The sequence below is a fragment of the Equus przewalskii genome, chromosome 3, assembly GCF_037783145.1.
Source record: "Equus przewalskii isolate Varuska chromosome 3, EquPr2, whole genome shotgun sequence".
NCBI classification, from domain to species: Eukaryota; Metazoa; Chordata; class Mammalia; order Perissodactyla; family Equidae; genus Equus; species Equus przewalskii.
This window is the reverse complement of record NC_091833.1, coordinates 35,392,573-35,408,438: the sequence shown is the minus strand read 5'-3', so window position 1 is coordinate 35,408,438 and position 15,866 is coordinate 35,392,573. Positions and strand designations below refer to the sequence as shown.

The following is a 15,866-nucleotide window of genomic DNA, read 5'->3' as shown; positions in this document are numbered from 1 at the left end:
CCCACAGTCAGCCCTGCCACCGGGGCATGAGTGCATGTCCTCGCGGCGTGTGGTTAGTCATGTCCCGGCTGGGCCGCACGCTCCAGGAGGCCAGGCCCACGTCCAGCTAGTTGACTGCCCAGCACGTGGCCTGCAGCCAACACTCCGGAAAGAGCATCGCTGAGGGAGGGGACGGTCCCTGCAGCACAGGGGACCATTCGGGAGGCTGGGGCTGGGCTGGGGCCAGGGCGTGCGGAGGACCAGGCGGGTGATGTGGGGGACCCAATCAGGAGGCTCCGAGGTGCGACGTGAACGTGACTTCCTTCCTGCTTCCTGGTGCTTTGCGGACAAGGGCGGTGATGGGAGAGGAAGGGACGAGCCCAGGCCGGGGTTTCCACGGCTGGCAGCCCGGCTCCCTGCCGCCCGCCCGCTTCTGGGCTTCTTGGCTGGGGCTGCTCCTGACAGAAGGGATGCGTGTTGTCGGGGGCGGGGGGCGGCGTGTGTGCGTGTGCGTGTGCGAGAGTATGTGTGTGCGCTTAAAATACAAAAAAAAGAAGGCTGGCTACACTCAGCTGCGAGAGGCTGGCCGGGCTCCGTCCGTGCCAATTCCCTCCGAGCTGGCACCGTGGGGACCGGGAGGGGGGAGAGGTGAGGGAAGATGGACGCTTGCCACGGACGAGCGGCAGGGCTGGGCGCCTCCCGGGTGCCAGCGGGCGCACGGGGCCAAAACTCACAAACAAAAACCGCAGCAGATCGCTGGCAGCCCGTCCTGGGGAGGCGGCAGCCACTTGGCAGAGGAGCCATGGAGGACCCGGCTGGGAGTAGGCGGCCGGCGCACAGGTAATGACCACATGGGGCTCACGGAGCATGTGGCCGGGTCCTGGCCAGGGTGTGGGTGACATGGCATGGCAGTTGGCAGGGATGGTTGCGTCTGGGGGTCTAGGGCCTCCTGTGCCAGGGCCAGCATGGTCACCCCTCTCGCCTGGGGTTCCCCGAGCACTGCCCTGAGAGTGGTGGCGTAGGTGTGGTCACCTTGAGTCCTCCGGGTGGCTCGGGAGCCGTCTCTGCACAGAGGAATGAAGCGGCCAGCCGGGCTGGGCAGGGGCAGCACGGTTTGAGGGGACAGCAGCCACACCCAGGGTCCCCCACATGGCAGCGCCTCTGGCTCTGGCACTCAGGCGCCTCCCTCTGGGGCCTCGTGGCTGCGTCACTGCCACCCCACACCCGGCTGGCTCTCAGGGCCAGGTCCTCTCCGCCTCAGTTTTTGGAAGGCGTCCCCAAACCGTCCTTGAATGTCTGTTTCTTCTCGCGGGCCATCCTGGGGACACAGGCGGGGGCTGGGAGGAGGGTTGGAGGACAACACCTGGTGGGGTTGGGTGGTCCCAAGAGAAGCGTCTCTACTTCCCTCCTGCCCATCTGCCCAGAGTCCCAGAGCCAGCTCGGCGCCGCAGTGCCTGTGTGCAGACCGGTGGGACCGCAGCCAAACGTGCCCGTCAGAGGGAGTGCGGGTGGCGGTGCCAAGGAACCCAGCTGCCGAGGGCATGGGGGCGAGCTGCTGGGGTGGGGGGGAGCCGTGCCGGCAGGGACCCCAAAACAAAGCGCCGATGGGCAGAAAGTGCCAGGGCAGCGGAGGAGGCTGTGCGGACATTCGCCCACTGGCGGTGGTGGCAGAAGGGTGCATGAGGGGCAGTGCCCGCCCAGCACCCGGCCACCCCTCCCTGGGCAACCTACGGTGACAGTGGGAGGGAAGCTCCGAGCGCACCACCCACGGGGGGCCAGCCACACTCCTTGGGCGTGGGGCACTCGGCCAGCAGGCCGTGGCAGGCCGTGGCGAGGCCCTCGCGGCGTCAGTGCCCTGGACGGTGGCTGGCCCCGGCTCTGCTGAGTCAGGAGGCGCTTGTGCTGCGGAAGCGTGAGAAGTGGAGGTGGAGCCAGCCGGGGCCAGAGGAGCCTCAACGCGGGCAGTGAGGGGTCTCTGAGGTCTGGGCTGGCTGAGGGGCAGTCACGTGGGGGTGACCCGGTGCTGAGAGACCCAGGGGACACGGGATCTGGAGTCAGGAGGGTGGAGATGGAACAAGAGGCCCAAGGGGGTCTCGGCTGCGCCTCAGGGCTCCAGGCAGGGATCAGACCCCTGGCAGAGGCCCAGCTGCGAAGTCGCTCGGGTGGAGGAAAGGGGCCCCCGGCAACAGGCCATCCGCTTGGCCAGGTGGGTGATAGGGGGTTTCTGAGGAGGGCAGCCTGCCCCTCAGAGCACCGGTGGGCAGCACTCTCTGGGTCTCTGGGCGCACTGGGTGCTGGCTGGGCTCTGCACTCAGCGGGGGTGGCCAAGGTCTGCAGGCCTGTCTAGTGGGCTGAGGGGGGCAGGCGCCCCTCGGCACAAAGGCTGGTGTGGACCAGGTCATCCTGCAGAGAGCTTCCTGGCTCTTCGGGCGGGACCATGCCCTGGTGCTGGCCGAGGTTTTCTCAGGTCTTCGAGACCAGCAGAGTCCTTCCGTCTCTGGCTCCCAAGACTCCCCATCGCCCACCCTGATACCCCCATAAGCAGGACCCTGCTCTGAGCACCTGGCATGGGGTTTCAGAACCCAAGGGGCTGTGGCAGCCATGACTGTCCACCGTGCCCCAGCAATGGGATGCAGGGACCCCCACAGCCCTATTGCACAGCCCGCCGCCCCATCAAGCTCCAGGGGGGCACTCTCTGCTCCCTGGTCCGCCCCCAGCCCCAGAGATTCAGACCCCAGGTCTAGACCCTCTCTGGGTCCCCTGCTCTCCGAGTGGCTCTGACTTGGCCATGGCCCTGGGTGGGGCAGGGTGGGCAGTGCGAGCCGTGCTGTGAGGGGACATGAGGAAGCTGGCCCAGGACTTCTGCCCCATGCCAGCAGGCCTTTGTCCACGGAAACAGAGGGAGGGGGCTGCTGGAGCAAGGGGGAGAGCCGGCCTGAGTGGCAGAGGCTGGCCCCCCACTGCCTCCGCGGCTCCTGGCCCCCTCCGCCTCCGCGTTTCACAGTCCTGCTCCTGCGCGGCTCCCAGCTCCCTGGAGACTCCGCCAGATGTTGCTCGCGGCCGACACATTGCTTCCCTAATGAAATATTCATGGCGTCTTTCTGCCTCTCGACAGAAAAGCCTCTGCAGCTTCCCCCACGGAAAGTGAGCCGGGCACCCGCCTCCCAGAAGGTCCCGGGAACCAGCGGGCACCGCCGGCCCCACCCCATCTGCTCCAAACCCTTGCCACCTCGTGTGGGCACTGGCCACTCCACATGGGGGCGGCCATCCAACTTTGCAGCCCCAGTGGAAAGGGATCTCTAGTTTCCATTGACTGTTTGCGCTGCTGTCTGATGGCCCCTACCGCACTCCAGCGAGGCCTGACCCCTAGCCCACTAAGGCCTCTCCTGCATGTGGTGGCCGACAGGGAGCCAGACCTCTTCCTGGCATGCCAGTCACCTGCCATCCATCCATCCACCCGTCTGTCCATCTGTCCATCCATCCATCTGTCTATCCATTCATTTGTTCAGTATCAGTGGAAAACCTACTATGTGCCAGGTTCTGTACCTAGAGATTGGGCATCAGAATGTTGAGCAAAACCTACTCAATCCCGTGCTCTGGGCCAGACATATGTGACGTCCTCCACGCGATGGTCACGCAGGCACCCCAGGCCCTTGCAAAGACCATAGAGAACCCCAACTACTGTCTGAAGCCTCTGAGGGGCCAGCCCCTGTGTCCCCCTAGATCTGCCCACAAGGTCCCTGAAACGCAATGGACCGGATCTCAGTTGCTGTGCCCCAGCCACACCTGGGTGGGAGCAAGGACAGGAAGGCAGGAGGCCTTGGCAGGGGCCGGGCCCAGGGGCGAGTTGGCTGAGTGGCTTCATCAGGGTCACTTTTCCAGGTGCCCCCACCACTGTGCAGATAGCTCACACAGGTAGGCCACGCACTCCATGTGCATGCGTCCCGGCCCGGGTGAGCTGGGCTGCTGTGCCCTGCCCCCCATGCTCCCCAGACCCCACTATAGCGTTCCATGAAACAGAGCTGACGGACGGCTGGGGTTCCAGGCCTGAGCTCCTGGGACGGCTGGCGGTCCCGCCCTGTGTCGGTGCCTGGCTGAGCCCTGCACAGACCCTCACCAATGGTGTCAGGCGCCTCCCCGACGGCTCCAGGGCCAGCTGCCTGCACCTTCTTGACTGGTCTGGCCCGACCCCTCAGCCAGCACCTCCGCCTCACTGCTCAGGCAGTGACCACACCTGAGGCGCCCACCCCCCCTCACCGACTCTAACCCCTCCTCCACCTTGCGGAGCCGTGGGGTGAGTGTCTGCTGAAGGCAAGGCTCCCCCGGTCCTTACAGCTGAGTTGTTGGATGAGCGGGTGGGGGCTGGACAGAGATGACAGGGGGGGCGGAGGGGTGCGGGAGGGGCCTCATAAGTGTCCATGAACGTGGGGGCCCAGCCCCAGCACTGTGCTTGCTGTGTGACCTTTGTCCTCTCAGCCTCCCCGTTCTCATGTGTAAGACGGAGAACGGCCCCTGATGCACTCAGGTTCACGAAGGCCGGCGCTTGCCTTCGTGCCTGGCCCGAATTGCCCCCAGCAATGTCACTGCCGTCACTGCCCTGGGTCTAGACAATCTCTCTGCCACCTCTTCCTTTGGGCCACCCTCACAGAGGACCAGGGAAGCCCCGGGGCCCAATGGAAACTCTGGTCCAGCTGCCTCCAGGATGGAAGGGCAAGGAGCCATCAATGCTGTTGGCAGGAAAAGGGGCTCAGAACCCTTGAGATCTCTGGACCCAATGTCCTTCTCTGAGGAGCCACCAGGGTGCCCAGCCCTCCTGTAGGACCGTTGCCCAGGTCGGGGTCGAGGAGCTGGCAGACAAGCGGCTTCTCCAGACCTGCTCTCTCTGGACCTCACACCAGGGGGGTGGCCAGAATGCGGCCCTCGAGAGCAGGGCTCGAGGAAGCTTGGGAGGAGGAGAAGGGGCCCGTTGGTCTCCCACCTGAGGGGTCCTTATGGCCCTGCTCTTTCCGCGGAGCCGAGGGCTATGCTTGGTCCCTCTGCCCAGCCAGGGTCTCCCGGGTCTGGAGAGAGGGCTGGTGGGACAAACAGCTGCCCCTAAGACCCCCACAGGGGAGAGGAAGTGCAGTGAGACCCGGGGGGTCTGCAGGCAGCCGCCACGGGGAGGCTGTGCCCACGGTGGCCTGAGTCCTGCCCGGCGGGCTTCCCTCAGGCGCTCTCAGGGTCCACTCTCAGACACTCTGTGCAGGATCAGAACCATGGGGCCCTGGGGTTCCCTCTGCCCACATGTTGTGGGGGGCCCTCCCCTCTGCACTGGGGCCTGGCCCGCCTGCCCTGGCCTCTGGGTGGGTCTTTGTCATTCACTGTCTGCTCTGACCTTGACAACTGTCGCCTCCGGCGACAAGATAGAAACTCGGGCAACGGTACTGTTTACTGCGAGCCCGAGAGCCAAGCATGAGCTTTGCCTGCGTGGTTTGTCTAAGTGTCTGGGCGTCAGTTCCCCAAGGCCATGGAGCCGGATGGGGCAGGAAGGAAGCTGCCCAAGAATGTCAGGCCTGGAGCCCTGGCCTGTTGTCATCAGGAGGCAGCCAGAAGCTGGGACCCTCCTGCAGGAATGACCCCAGGGGCTGACCTCAGCCCTTCCAAGGTCACAGTCCAAGGATCGGGCGCCCTCCTCCGTCAGGCGGTGGGCTTGGGGGGAGGAGGAGCTGGAAGGGCCACATCTCCCCCCGCCCCCAGCCCAGGCTGCCTCTCTCCCCACGCTGCCAGCAAAGTAATAAGCTATGCGTGTAGTGTAGAAATAAAACATGTTCTGCAGAACAAATGGTGTTAATTTGCAACGCGCTCCGCAGCCTGGCATTACTGAGCGCCTGGAGGGCGGGGGCCGCAGCTGCGCCAGAATTAACAGTCGTGCGCGGCGAATTAGTGGGCTGTGCATCCCCATCAGAGGGACAAAGCCCCCGCACCCCAGCTTGGGGTAGCCCTGCACCTCCCCGAGGAGGCTGGTTCTGGGAAGGCAGGAGGAGAGGCTTTCCGGCCCCTCTCCCCTCAGAGGTCGCTGCTCAGAGTGGTCAGCACCCACTGCTGGGCCCACCCAAAAGCACTGGCGGATCAGGTGTGGCCAGCTATCGGATCTCCTCCTCCAGGAACCCAGGTCACACCTGGAGGGGTGGGTGGCCTTGTCCTGTCTCAGAGGCTGCCCCACCCACTGGGCCTCCAAAATGCGTTAGGGGCTAGTCCTGCCTTGGTCCCTGTGCTCTCAGTACCCTCTCTCTGGCGGCCTCGACAGACACCCCACCTCCTGACTCCTTCCTCACCAGAGGTTTGAGCTCCTGGCCTTGCTCAGAGGCACTCCAGCCCGGGCCTAATTAATCCACCTGTCTGCCTGCTCCTATTTATTACTATCGGCTGCTCAGAGCGGCAGGTCCTCATCGATCGGCAGCGATGTTGGCGGCTCAGAGATGTGCTGCTTCTCCTGGGCAATTTGTCTTCCTCGGCCAGCCCCCGTCTGTCCGACTGACAAGCGTCTGCCTTAGGTGCGAGGGGGGAGCTGCCATTCACCCCGGCCTCGTGGGGGATGCCAACCCCTTCGCTGCATCTGCTGAATATTTAACATTCTCCATCCATCCTTGTTGGCGCTGGTCGGGCCATGTGCTTCTGCTCGCCTTCTAGGCCCTTCTGACTCTGGAAATCAGGGCTGTTCCCTGGGACGGGCAGGAAGAAGGCAGGTGCAGAGGGCAGGGGTGTTGTCTGCCCTGCTGCTCCTCGCTGGACCCAAGGGGCCGAGGAGCCCAGGACGTGCAGAGTCCGGGTCCTCTGCCTTCTCATCTTGCTCTTGCCGTAGCCTCTGCCTCCTCCTCCTCGTGGGAGGAGGGTCATTCTGGAGCTGGGTGCGTCTCCTCTCGGGACCCGCCCTGCTCCATCTGCCGAGGTCGGTGCTGGGCACCCAGAGGCCTTTGGTGAATGCTCATTGGGCATGGATGATGGACAGACGGACACGTTAACTAACAGGGTCCTGGACTCAGAACTTTGCCCGGGAAGGGTCTTTGTAGGGCACCCGGTCCGACAGTCCTACAGTGCAGAAGGGAAAGCTGAGGCCAGAGCAGAGGAAGTGGCCTGCAGGCCCTGTCCAGTGCCCACGCCTGTGTCCTTCGGAGCCCAGTCCACATACCTGCTTCCAGGTGGGGAAAGTGGAGAGGCTGCTCTCATCTCCGGCCCGGGATCCCCCAGGCCCTGGGACAGCCTCCTGAGACCCAAGGCCCCATCTTGCCTGCCGGCAAGGGTGCCCACCCCTGGCCTCCGGTCAGCTTCAGGCTGGGTCAGCCAGCCACCTGTCTGCCTGCTCCCAGTCTCCTTCTAACCTCGTGGGAGAGGCAAGGGTCTCTTGCTGCTAGAGCCCCCCTCACGTGGGAGCTTCCTTCTCCTCTGCGGCCTGCGTGTCTGGCGGGATGGGGCGCCTGTCAGTCCTCTCGGGGGCTTCTCAGTGGGCAGAACTTCAAGTGTGCCAGGCCAGGGCCGGGGCTGGGGGGCGAGAGTCCAGCACAGGAGTCCTGCAGGGCTTGGAGACAAGTCAAGAAGACCCTCTGGCTCTGGGAAGCCTAACCCCACACTTCAGGAGGCCTCTCAGGAGAAGTGGTCCCGGGGTGGAGGGAGGGGACAGAGGCTCAGGCTCAGGCACCAGTCTGGAGCTGGGCCCTGGGGTTGGGGACTGAGGAGGAGATGAGGGGAGGACAAGAAAAGCGAGTCCCACGTGAGCAAACCGGGGCCAGCGGGGGCAGTGTCCCTGAGGGCTGCCAGACGTGCGGGAGGAGGAGGCAAGGATGGGTCGTGATGGCCCCGGAGGGCTGGGACTGACGGCCAGGCGGCTCGAGCATCACAGGCAGAGGAAGGATGAGTTCCTTTAAGAAAGGTGGTGGGGGCGGCCTGGCCCATCTTTGGCTCCTGGGCTGCCCTCTTCCTGCTGACACCATCCACCCCGGTGCCCAGGCCTGCTCCCTGTGCCCTTCTGCTGCTCAAACTCCATTCTGCAGAGAAACACCCTTTTGAGATGAAATTTTACCCACAACCGCAACATATAAAGCAGCTTGTGAGAGGCGTTCTGCTGAGGGGGGTTGCAGGTGAGGGTCCCACGGGCCAGCCTCCCCCTGCCTGCCCCGTATGGGGGCCTCTCAGAGGAGACTGACCACTTTCCTAGACCCAGTGCAGTGGAGCTGACCACCTGCCTGGCTCTGGCTGCCCTGTGGCAGCCATCACCACAGCCCCCCATGGTCCTGCCCGTGGGTACTGGCACCGTGGGGTTGGGGGCCCTTGTTTGTGGGGTGGGAATGTGGGGTTTGGCTGGAGAGGAAGAGGGACGGTGCACAGAATCCCCACTCTCCTCTCTCCCCTTGCCTGGGGCTGGGGCAGAGAAGGAGCCCTGCATCCCCTTCCTGAGGCTGGGTGGCCGCGGTTACCACCCGGTCACATCTGCCGGGCACACAAGAGAGGCTCCAGATGTACCAGAAGGGCCCTGCTAGAATGTCAGCTCCCTCTTCCCACGATCATTTCAGCATCCTCTTAGCACCACGAACCAGCCTGCTCGTTTGAATGCATAATTAGCCCAAGCATTCTACCTCGCTAATTTCGAGGCAGGGGAAGGGAGTGGAGGGGGTGAGGAATTTGCATATTAATTTAGCCGAGGGAGAGAAAAATTGTTTACCACTTCCTTCTCACAGAAGACTTAAGTCCTTCCTGCTTGCTGCCTGGAGCCTGGGGGAAGGGCCTGTGTGGGGGTGCGGCCAGCCCGCCAAAGCCGGGCCTCCCACGGCATCCCCCCACCGGGAAGCCCCCGCACACACCCAGCTCAACCTGCAGCCCCTTCTTTGCAGGGCCCACATGGGGGCACCCCTATGGCCAGGCAATGCAGGAACGAGGGTTGCTGGGGCCCTCAGTGGACCCTCACTCATGGGTTTCAGGAGTTGGAGATGCCTGGGTCCCCAACGTCTTCATCTATTTGTTTATTCCACAACCTACACACACACCAGGTTCACTCTCAGCACAGTGTGGGAGGCCAGGCGGGGTACACATGGCTGCCCGCCCCCCACCAGGGCAAGAAGCCTGTGCTCCCAGAGTCGTGGGCTGGTGGAAGGTGAGGTGCTGCTGAGAGCCCTCTGATTTCAGAGGGGAAGATGAGCTTCCACTGGAGTGGGCAAAGTGGGCTTCCTGGAGGAGGTGGCATTTGCCCCAGGCCTGGGAGGAAGAGGGTTTTCCCTGGCAGAGGAGGACATCTCTCCAGGTGATGGAGCTGGTGAGAGGAAGGGCCCAGGGGCGGGGGGCACACTGGAGATGCTTGGGGAACTGGGTTCTTGTTCTGACCAAGTTTGGGGCTCGTGAGGTCTCAGAAGCTGGAAAGGTGTGTGAAAGGCCTCGACGATGGGCCGGGCAAGGCCTGTGCCCTGGCAGACAACGCCGTCCCTCTGCGCCTCCATCCCATCTGTAAAGTGGATAACGTGATTCCGGGGGTTGCTGCAGGACAGGACGTGGCGCTGGGATGCATTCAGCACCGCCAGCACCCGGCATGTCTTCGGTCAATGGTGCCACGTGCTGTGGTTGCGATTCCCACTCTGACGTCGGCAGCAGTCCACTTAGGAAAGGTGCCATGCATCACAGCAGATGTGGCTCCTGACGGCGACCAGAACCCACGCCACACGCGGGCAACTCAGAGCATGTTCCAGAGTGCGCTAACACCGCCTAACCCACCGCTGGTCACATGGGTGTCGTCTTCCTTAGAATCAGGACAGGTGCCCCACGTCCGGGGGCAGCCCGCAGAGGGCCAAAGGGCAGCTGCTGTGGACACTCTGAGGACCTATGGGGACTGTGGGCGTGAAGGACAGGCTGTGAGAGGCCCGGGCGGAGGGCGAATCATGTAGACTGAGACCTGCATCCGCAGGGGAGGGTCCAGGCCAGGCCACCACTTCTCCTCTAGGAGACTCAGTTTCTCTGCATCACGAGAGGCTGGCCCAGTCTTGAGCCAGGCAGACATCACCAATCAATCATGGCACCCTCTCCCACAGCCCTCGGGAGCTCCAGGGAGCTGCTGTCCATTAGTTGTTTGCACCTGGATTAGGTGAACTCCAAGATGCCCCTCTCGGGGCTGACCTGTGCCCCACATGCAGGTCCCCAAGAAGCCCTGGTGGCTGCCGGCATTGAAGAGACCTGGGCCGCAGACCCAAGAACGTCCTCTCCACAAGCTTTTTGCAGTCACAGACCTGCCAGCAGCTGGCGAGTGCTGCACTCCAAGGTCTACAGCCTAGTGGGCTGGCAGAGGCCAGATCTGCCCTGCACACTGCCCCTAAGAATCTCTCAGCCACATGCTGCCTCCCTCCTGGCTCGCGGTGCATTGTGACCAAGAACACGGGCCTTGGGCTCACAGAGACCTGGGTCTCGGAAGGCCTAGGCTCTGCCGCTGACCATCTCGTGCCCTGGGTGAGATGCCTTCCATGGGGTCACATACGGTGCCTGGCACACAGCACTTGCTCGGTAGCCAGTGCCGGCAGCATGAACACACATGCTCGACTAATGAAGCTGACAATGACGAGTGCAGAGCAATGGGCCGGGACTGTGGGCACAGGGTGTGCACCTCCCTACATGGGAGCCTGAGGACCCAGGGACGCGGCCGAGGGTGGGGAAAGAGGGCAATGTGGGCATGGGAGGGGAGCCGCTCCACCAAAGCACACACGCGTGCCGACAGGCCAACAGCCGGCCCAGCGGCTGGGAGCTGCGGGCGGCAGGACCAAGGACTCGATGACGTCCAGGGCCACAGCTGTTGGCTGTAGTGAGAGGAGGTGGCCCCGAACTACCCTCCACACAGCAGCAGGCATCAGCACACCCCCAGAGCCAGTGCGGGTGAGTCAGAGCCTGGACAAGTCCTCAGTGCCCCAACCTGGCCAGGTCCTGGACTGGCCCTTCACCATGGACCCCTCTGCCGGGGGGGAGCACGGAGGGAGGTGCTGCCACCCCTCAGCCTTTACACCACTCAGCCAAGCTGCCAAGATGTGTCCTGCGGGGCAGGAGAAACTGAGGCACAGTGGGCTCGGTAACCTGCCCAAAGCACACAGCCCGTGTGGAGAGGCTCGGCCCGCCTGTCTTCTCTGTCCATCAGGGTGTCCCCCTGCTGGGTTTCGGGCAGAAGGTAGGCACTCTGGAAAACTCTGGGGGCACAACCAGGAGCCTGGCAGGCACAGACACAGACTCACTGCCCGCCTACCTGGGGCCCATGGGAGGTTGAAATCGCTGCTGCGTCTGGAAGCAGGAGAGGGAGAGGTCCCAGCCCTGCACCCTGCCCTGCCCACGCTGGTGGTCACCCACTCCTACCCTGCCTCCTGGAGAAGGGAGGAGACGAGGCCCAGGGAGCCGAGGGTGGGCAGCACAGCAGGGTGGGCGCTGCTGACCAGGGGCTGCTCCCATCTGGGCACGGGCTGGTGGGGCTCTTCTGTCCTTGCTAGGCAGAGGCCCCAGGACTCAGGAGTGTGACCCACGGGGCACCTGCCAAGGATGCCAACTCCTGGGCCTGCCCAGGCCCAGTGAGTCCAAACCAGCTCCGAGGGTCCCACTCCCTGATTGTTGGGGCCTTCCCAGGGTCGTTCCCCACCCAGGGTCCGAAAGCCCAGTGCCCTTGAGCCTCATGTGGGGGCAACAGCCTCCCCCTCCTGCACCTCTTTCTTTGGAAACAGCAATGAACTCGAAAGCTGAGCCATGACAGAGGTGAGAGGCTATTGCTGGGGGAGAGAGGCCAGCAGAGCTCAGACCCCTGAGCAGGTGGACGCTGAGTGGGGCAGCAGTGGGGGTTGTGGCCCCTGAGGGACCATGCACAGTTGGGTGCTCTGGGAGGGCGGGAAGAGCTTACTGGGCCCCCTGCCATCGCCGCTCATCCAAGTGAGGCAGGACAGCTCCTTTATTTCCATCCGTGGGTGTCGCGGTGGGCTGGGTCTGGAGGTAATCTGTCTGCCTCCTGCAGCTGGCTGTCAGCGCGCATCTGGAACCAGCTTCCTTTTCAGTCATTAAAGAATCCCAGGTCTGACAGGTAGGGAAAATCTGACGTAAAAACAACCACCCAGGGACCAAGTGCAGCTCCAGGGGAGCCCGGCTTCCCGCGTAGGAGCCCAGGCCCTCTGGGAGACAAGTGGGGAGTCCGCCCTGCGCCCCAATGTTAGGGGGTGGGCTGGGCTAAGCTGAATAGGTGTTAACCTGCCATCAGCACAGCAGGACCAGAGGAGAGACATGGAGAGAGAGGCAGAGGGAGGGGACAGAGGAGGAGGCATGTGAACCAGGAAAGGCCACGGGGTGTGGGGGCAGAGACCAGCCCCAGGCCACACCTGCACATCCATGGGACGCTGGACAACACGGAGGGTGGCCCGACACTGTCCCATCAACAGATGAGGAAAGGAGACACGAGAGGTCTTGTAGCACGCCACCATCACACGGCTTGAACCCGATGCCCACTTCTGACCTCCACTGGGCCTCCTAGGGGAAGCCTCTGGCCAGAGACCGGGGCCTGCTGTCCTGGAGACACGAGGCCTCCCTGCCCTTCTGGTCTGCCAGGGCCCTTGGGAAGAACCCGTGTCTCTCCCTGGGCACTAGAGGAGCCCTGCTGCCCTGACTAGGTCATCCAGCCCCGTGGGCACTCAAGCAGGTCACAGGACAGATGCCAGCCCTTTTTTTGAGATTTCTCCATCACTTGGGCAAGCCACTCGCCCCTTCTGAACCTCTGGGGCCACAACTATAAATGGCAGGAAGTGGGTGTATGCACCCAGCGTGGGGCACATGAAGGGCATCGGGCCCAGCCTGCGTGGTGGGGCTGGCTCTGCAGGTCACCCCGGGGTTCTGCCCTCACTTCGTCCGGCCAGGCCCTTGGCTGCAGTGAAGTGCTTAGCTCTCGGGGGAACCCACTGCCATCGCTTCTCTCACAGGGTCGTAGCACATGCTGGACACCAGCCGCCAGGTCACGGACCTGGGATGACTGTGCTCAGCACCCATCTGGAGGCCCTCCTGTGGTGGTACTGGGGCATCAGGCCTCAGGGATCCTCTGTTGCTGCTCTCAGCTGGCTGGGGCGGCCAGGAGCCTGGGTGAGGCTGGCCCCATGGAGAGCCTGGCCTGGCTGAGGCGGGCTCAGAGCCTGGGTCTCTCCCCAGGGCGCTGGTACCTGTGTTGTCATTGACATCTGGAAAAAGAGGTCACAAAGGGCTCTGGAGGACGCCCCCTTGCCAGTGTGGCCAGCTCCCTCCTTCTCAGAGACAGGGAGACCTTCGCAGGGCCCGGACCACCCCACCCACCCCCTGAAACTGAGGAGCTGGTGCTGGGGAGCCCAGCACATAGAGGGTTAAGCCCTGATTGTGGCTGTCTCTGCATCGGGTGCATAATGTGCTCATTTGCATACTGCAGTGTGCGCTCAATTAAAATGAACTTTTAATTTCTTCTAAGTAAATTACTTCTTGCCTGTACGTGAGGCGCTCGAATGTCAGAATAATGGGAGAGCCTTAATGAGCTGGGGAGAGGAGCAGGGAGGGGGCTGCTGGGAATAACCCCAGGAACACGCGTGTCCACACGCTGCACAGACACACACGGATGGACGCACAGACCCATGACCCGCGCACACACTCACCCCTCCACACACAGCCAGCTCCCTGCATGTGTTCCATGTGGGCACTCCCATTTGCTCACACATGTGTACAGGATCCCACCCGAGATGGACACAGAGCCTCAACCTCCCTTCCTCCTGCGTCTGATTTAGACCATCAATAAGGATGTAAGTTCAGAGGAGTTAAAACAAAGAGACAGAATCCAGATCAACAAAGGCCAGGCTGTTCCCCTGCCCCAGGGTCAGGAGGGAGCCCTGGGGCTGTTCAGGGGGCAGGCGGGGGCAGGGGTGCGTCCCCTGGCTATAACCCAAGAAGCAAACATCACCTTGTCCAGCTGGGCCTCCCAGAGGCTGAGCCCAATCTCCATCCTCCTCCTCCTCATGCATCTGAGTGGTGTAGGGGCGTTACTCCCACTGGACTTCAGGGGAAATAGCCTGAGAGGCGATGCAGTCTGCCCAGGGCACTCGGCTCAGTCTTCTGAGAACGGTGGGGGAATGGTCTGTCTGCCCCCAAAGCCTTGGTCCTTTATCTCCTCACCCTTTGGAACCCAAGATAGGAGAATGTGGAGGTGGCATCAGCCTTCAACTGACCAGGCGGGAATAAGGGGCCATGAGAGAAAGTTGACCAAGGCTCTAGGCTCCAGGCCCCTCGCCCTGCTTAGGATCATTTCAGCACCTTGGAGAGAGCCAGAAACAGGCCTGAGCCCTGAGCCCTGACCCTGGCAGGACCAGTGGGCCTGAAAGGCCTCAGCCCTGATCCTGGGCAGGGCTTGAGTTACCAGGAGGTCTCAGGAGAGGCTCTGGACTCTGACCAGAGTCTGGCACAAGGTCTGTCCCTGTCCAGAGGAGGCAGGAGACACATGGGTGCTGGGTCCACATGGACTGGGGATCAAGCATGGGCTCCACCCCCACAAGTCAAATGGCCCTGGACAAACCCTGGAGCCCTCCACCACTCAGCTGTCTCCTCTGCACCCGCTGGGGCCGGGGCTCCCTGAGGCCGCGTTTAACCCGCCCCACGCTGTGCCGAAGCCGCCGCTGGGCAACTCTGTGACCAGGGACCACCCCGTGGAACTGGGTCATAGCCACTGCCAGACACCTCTCAGAACCACCACTCAGCTGCCCCACGGGCCAGCGTCCCCATCATCCTCCAGTGTTTGAGTCTTGGGAGGGCCAGTCCTCGTCGGGTCTGGAAGAGTCAAAGGAGAGTCAGTGATGTCGACGACGATTCTCAGGACATGGGTGGACACGGCTCCCGAGAGGACAGAGCACAGCCAGGAGCTTGTGGCATGCATTCTGGGCCTGTGGGGAGCCTCACAGTGCTTGAAGAGGCCCGTGGCCCTGTGAGGAAGGGTACGGACATCATTGACAAGGCGGGATGAGTGCCCGTCCTTCAGAGGGTGGTCAGGGAGGGCTTCCTGGAGGAAGAAGGTCTAAAGCCCAACACGTCAGGATGAGGACTCACCTGGGGAATGCAGGGGCTGGAACAACCCAGACGAGCAGGTGGCTCGTGTCGGGTGCATTGGAGGTTGAGGCCGGGGGCGACCAGGAGTGTGCCAGGGGGAGGCACATGGCAGATGGGAATCGCTCATGGGGGCACGGGGCATGGATGTCCAGGCTCAGAGACATGCACCAGAGTGCCTGAGAGGAGCATGCTGGAGACGGCCGCCCTAAGGGACGTGACAGAAAGGCAGCATCGTGAAAAGGCCTCGGAAAACGGGGGTAGAGGGGCTGGGGTCTGAGGCTCCCAGGTGGGCTGTGGGGGCTCCTCAGCATGCGGGCACTGAGAAGGCGGCAGGCTGTGTTTGTAAATAATTTATCATTATTTGCAGGCCAGGGGCAAGGCCATGGTGGCGGCCAGCGGGAGGACAGAAGCTTCCAGCCACTGCCCCTCCCCAGTGTGGCCCTGGGCACCCAGGGCACAGAGGGAAAGCCCCCGTCCAGCCCTCACTGAGCAGGTGGGGAACCTGAGGCCCAGAGTTCTCTCAGCCAGCACAGCCTGGTGGACAGCTGGACGAGAGAGGTGGCCCCTGGCGTCTGGGAGGGCCAGGCTGTTGCTGTGCAGCGGGAGATGGTGGCTCTGCCACATCTGCTGCCCCAGGACCCTGCAGTGTCCTTGTGAAGGGCAGCTGCAGAGGTCCCGGTGATGAGCTGGCAGGTAGGAGGGGAACTCGGAAGCCGGCAAGGACCGGAGAGTCAAGGAGAGCAAGAGGCAGCCACGGGGCCAGGAGGTGCAGCAAGGCCTGCTCACGCCCCTCCCCTGCTCAGGAACTCTCT

The 15,866-nt window shown here is 63.2% G+C and overlaps 1 long non-coding RNA gene across 2 annotated transcripts in view; it reads left to right on the top strand.

Annotated features, from left to right (window-relative positions):
• The first annotated feature begins 324 nt into the window (after positions 1–324).
• The window catches only part of LOC139082266 (uncharacterized), a 36,434-nt gene continuing 20,892 nt past the window's right edge, over positions 325–15,866 (top strand). Inside the window, exon 1 of one of the 2 annotated variants that reach the window (XR_011538084.1) lies at positions 325–819. This is a non-coding gene — a long non-coding RNA (uncharacterized lncRNA). The remainder of the gene's footprint in view (positions 820–15,866) is intronic. The other variant, XR_011538085.1, reaches the window with a different exon arrangement.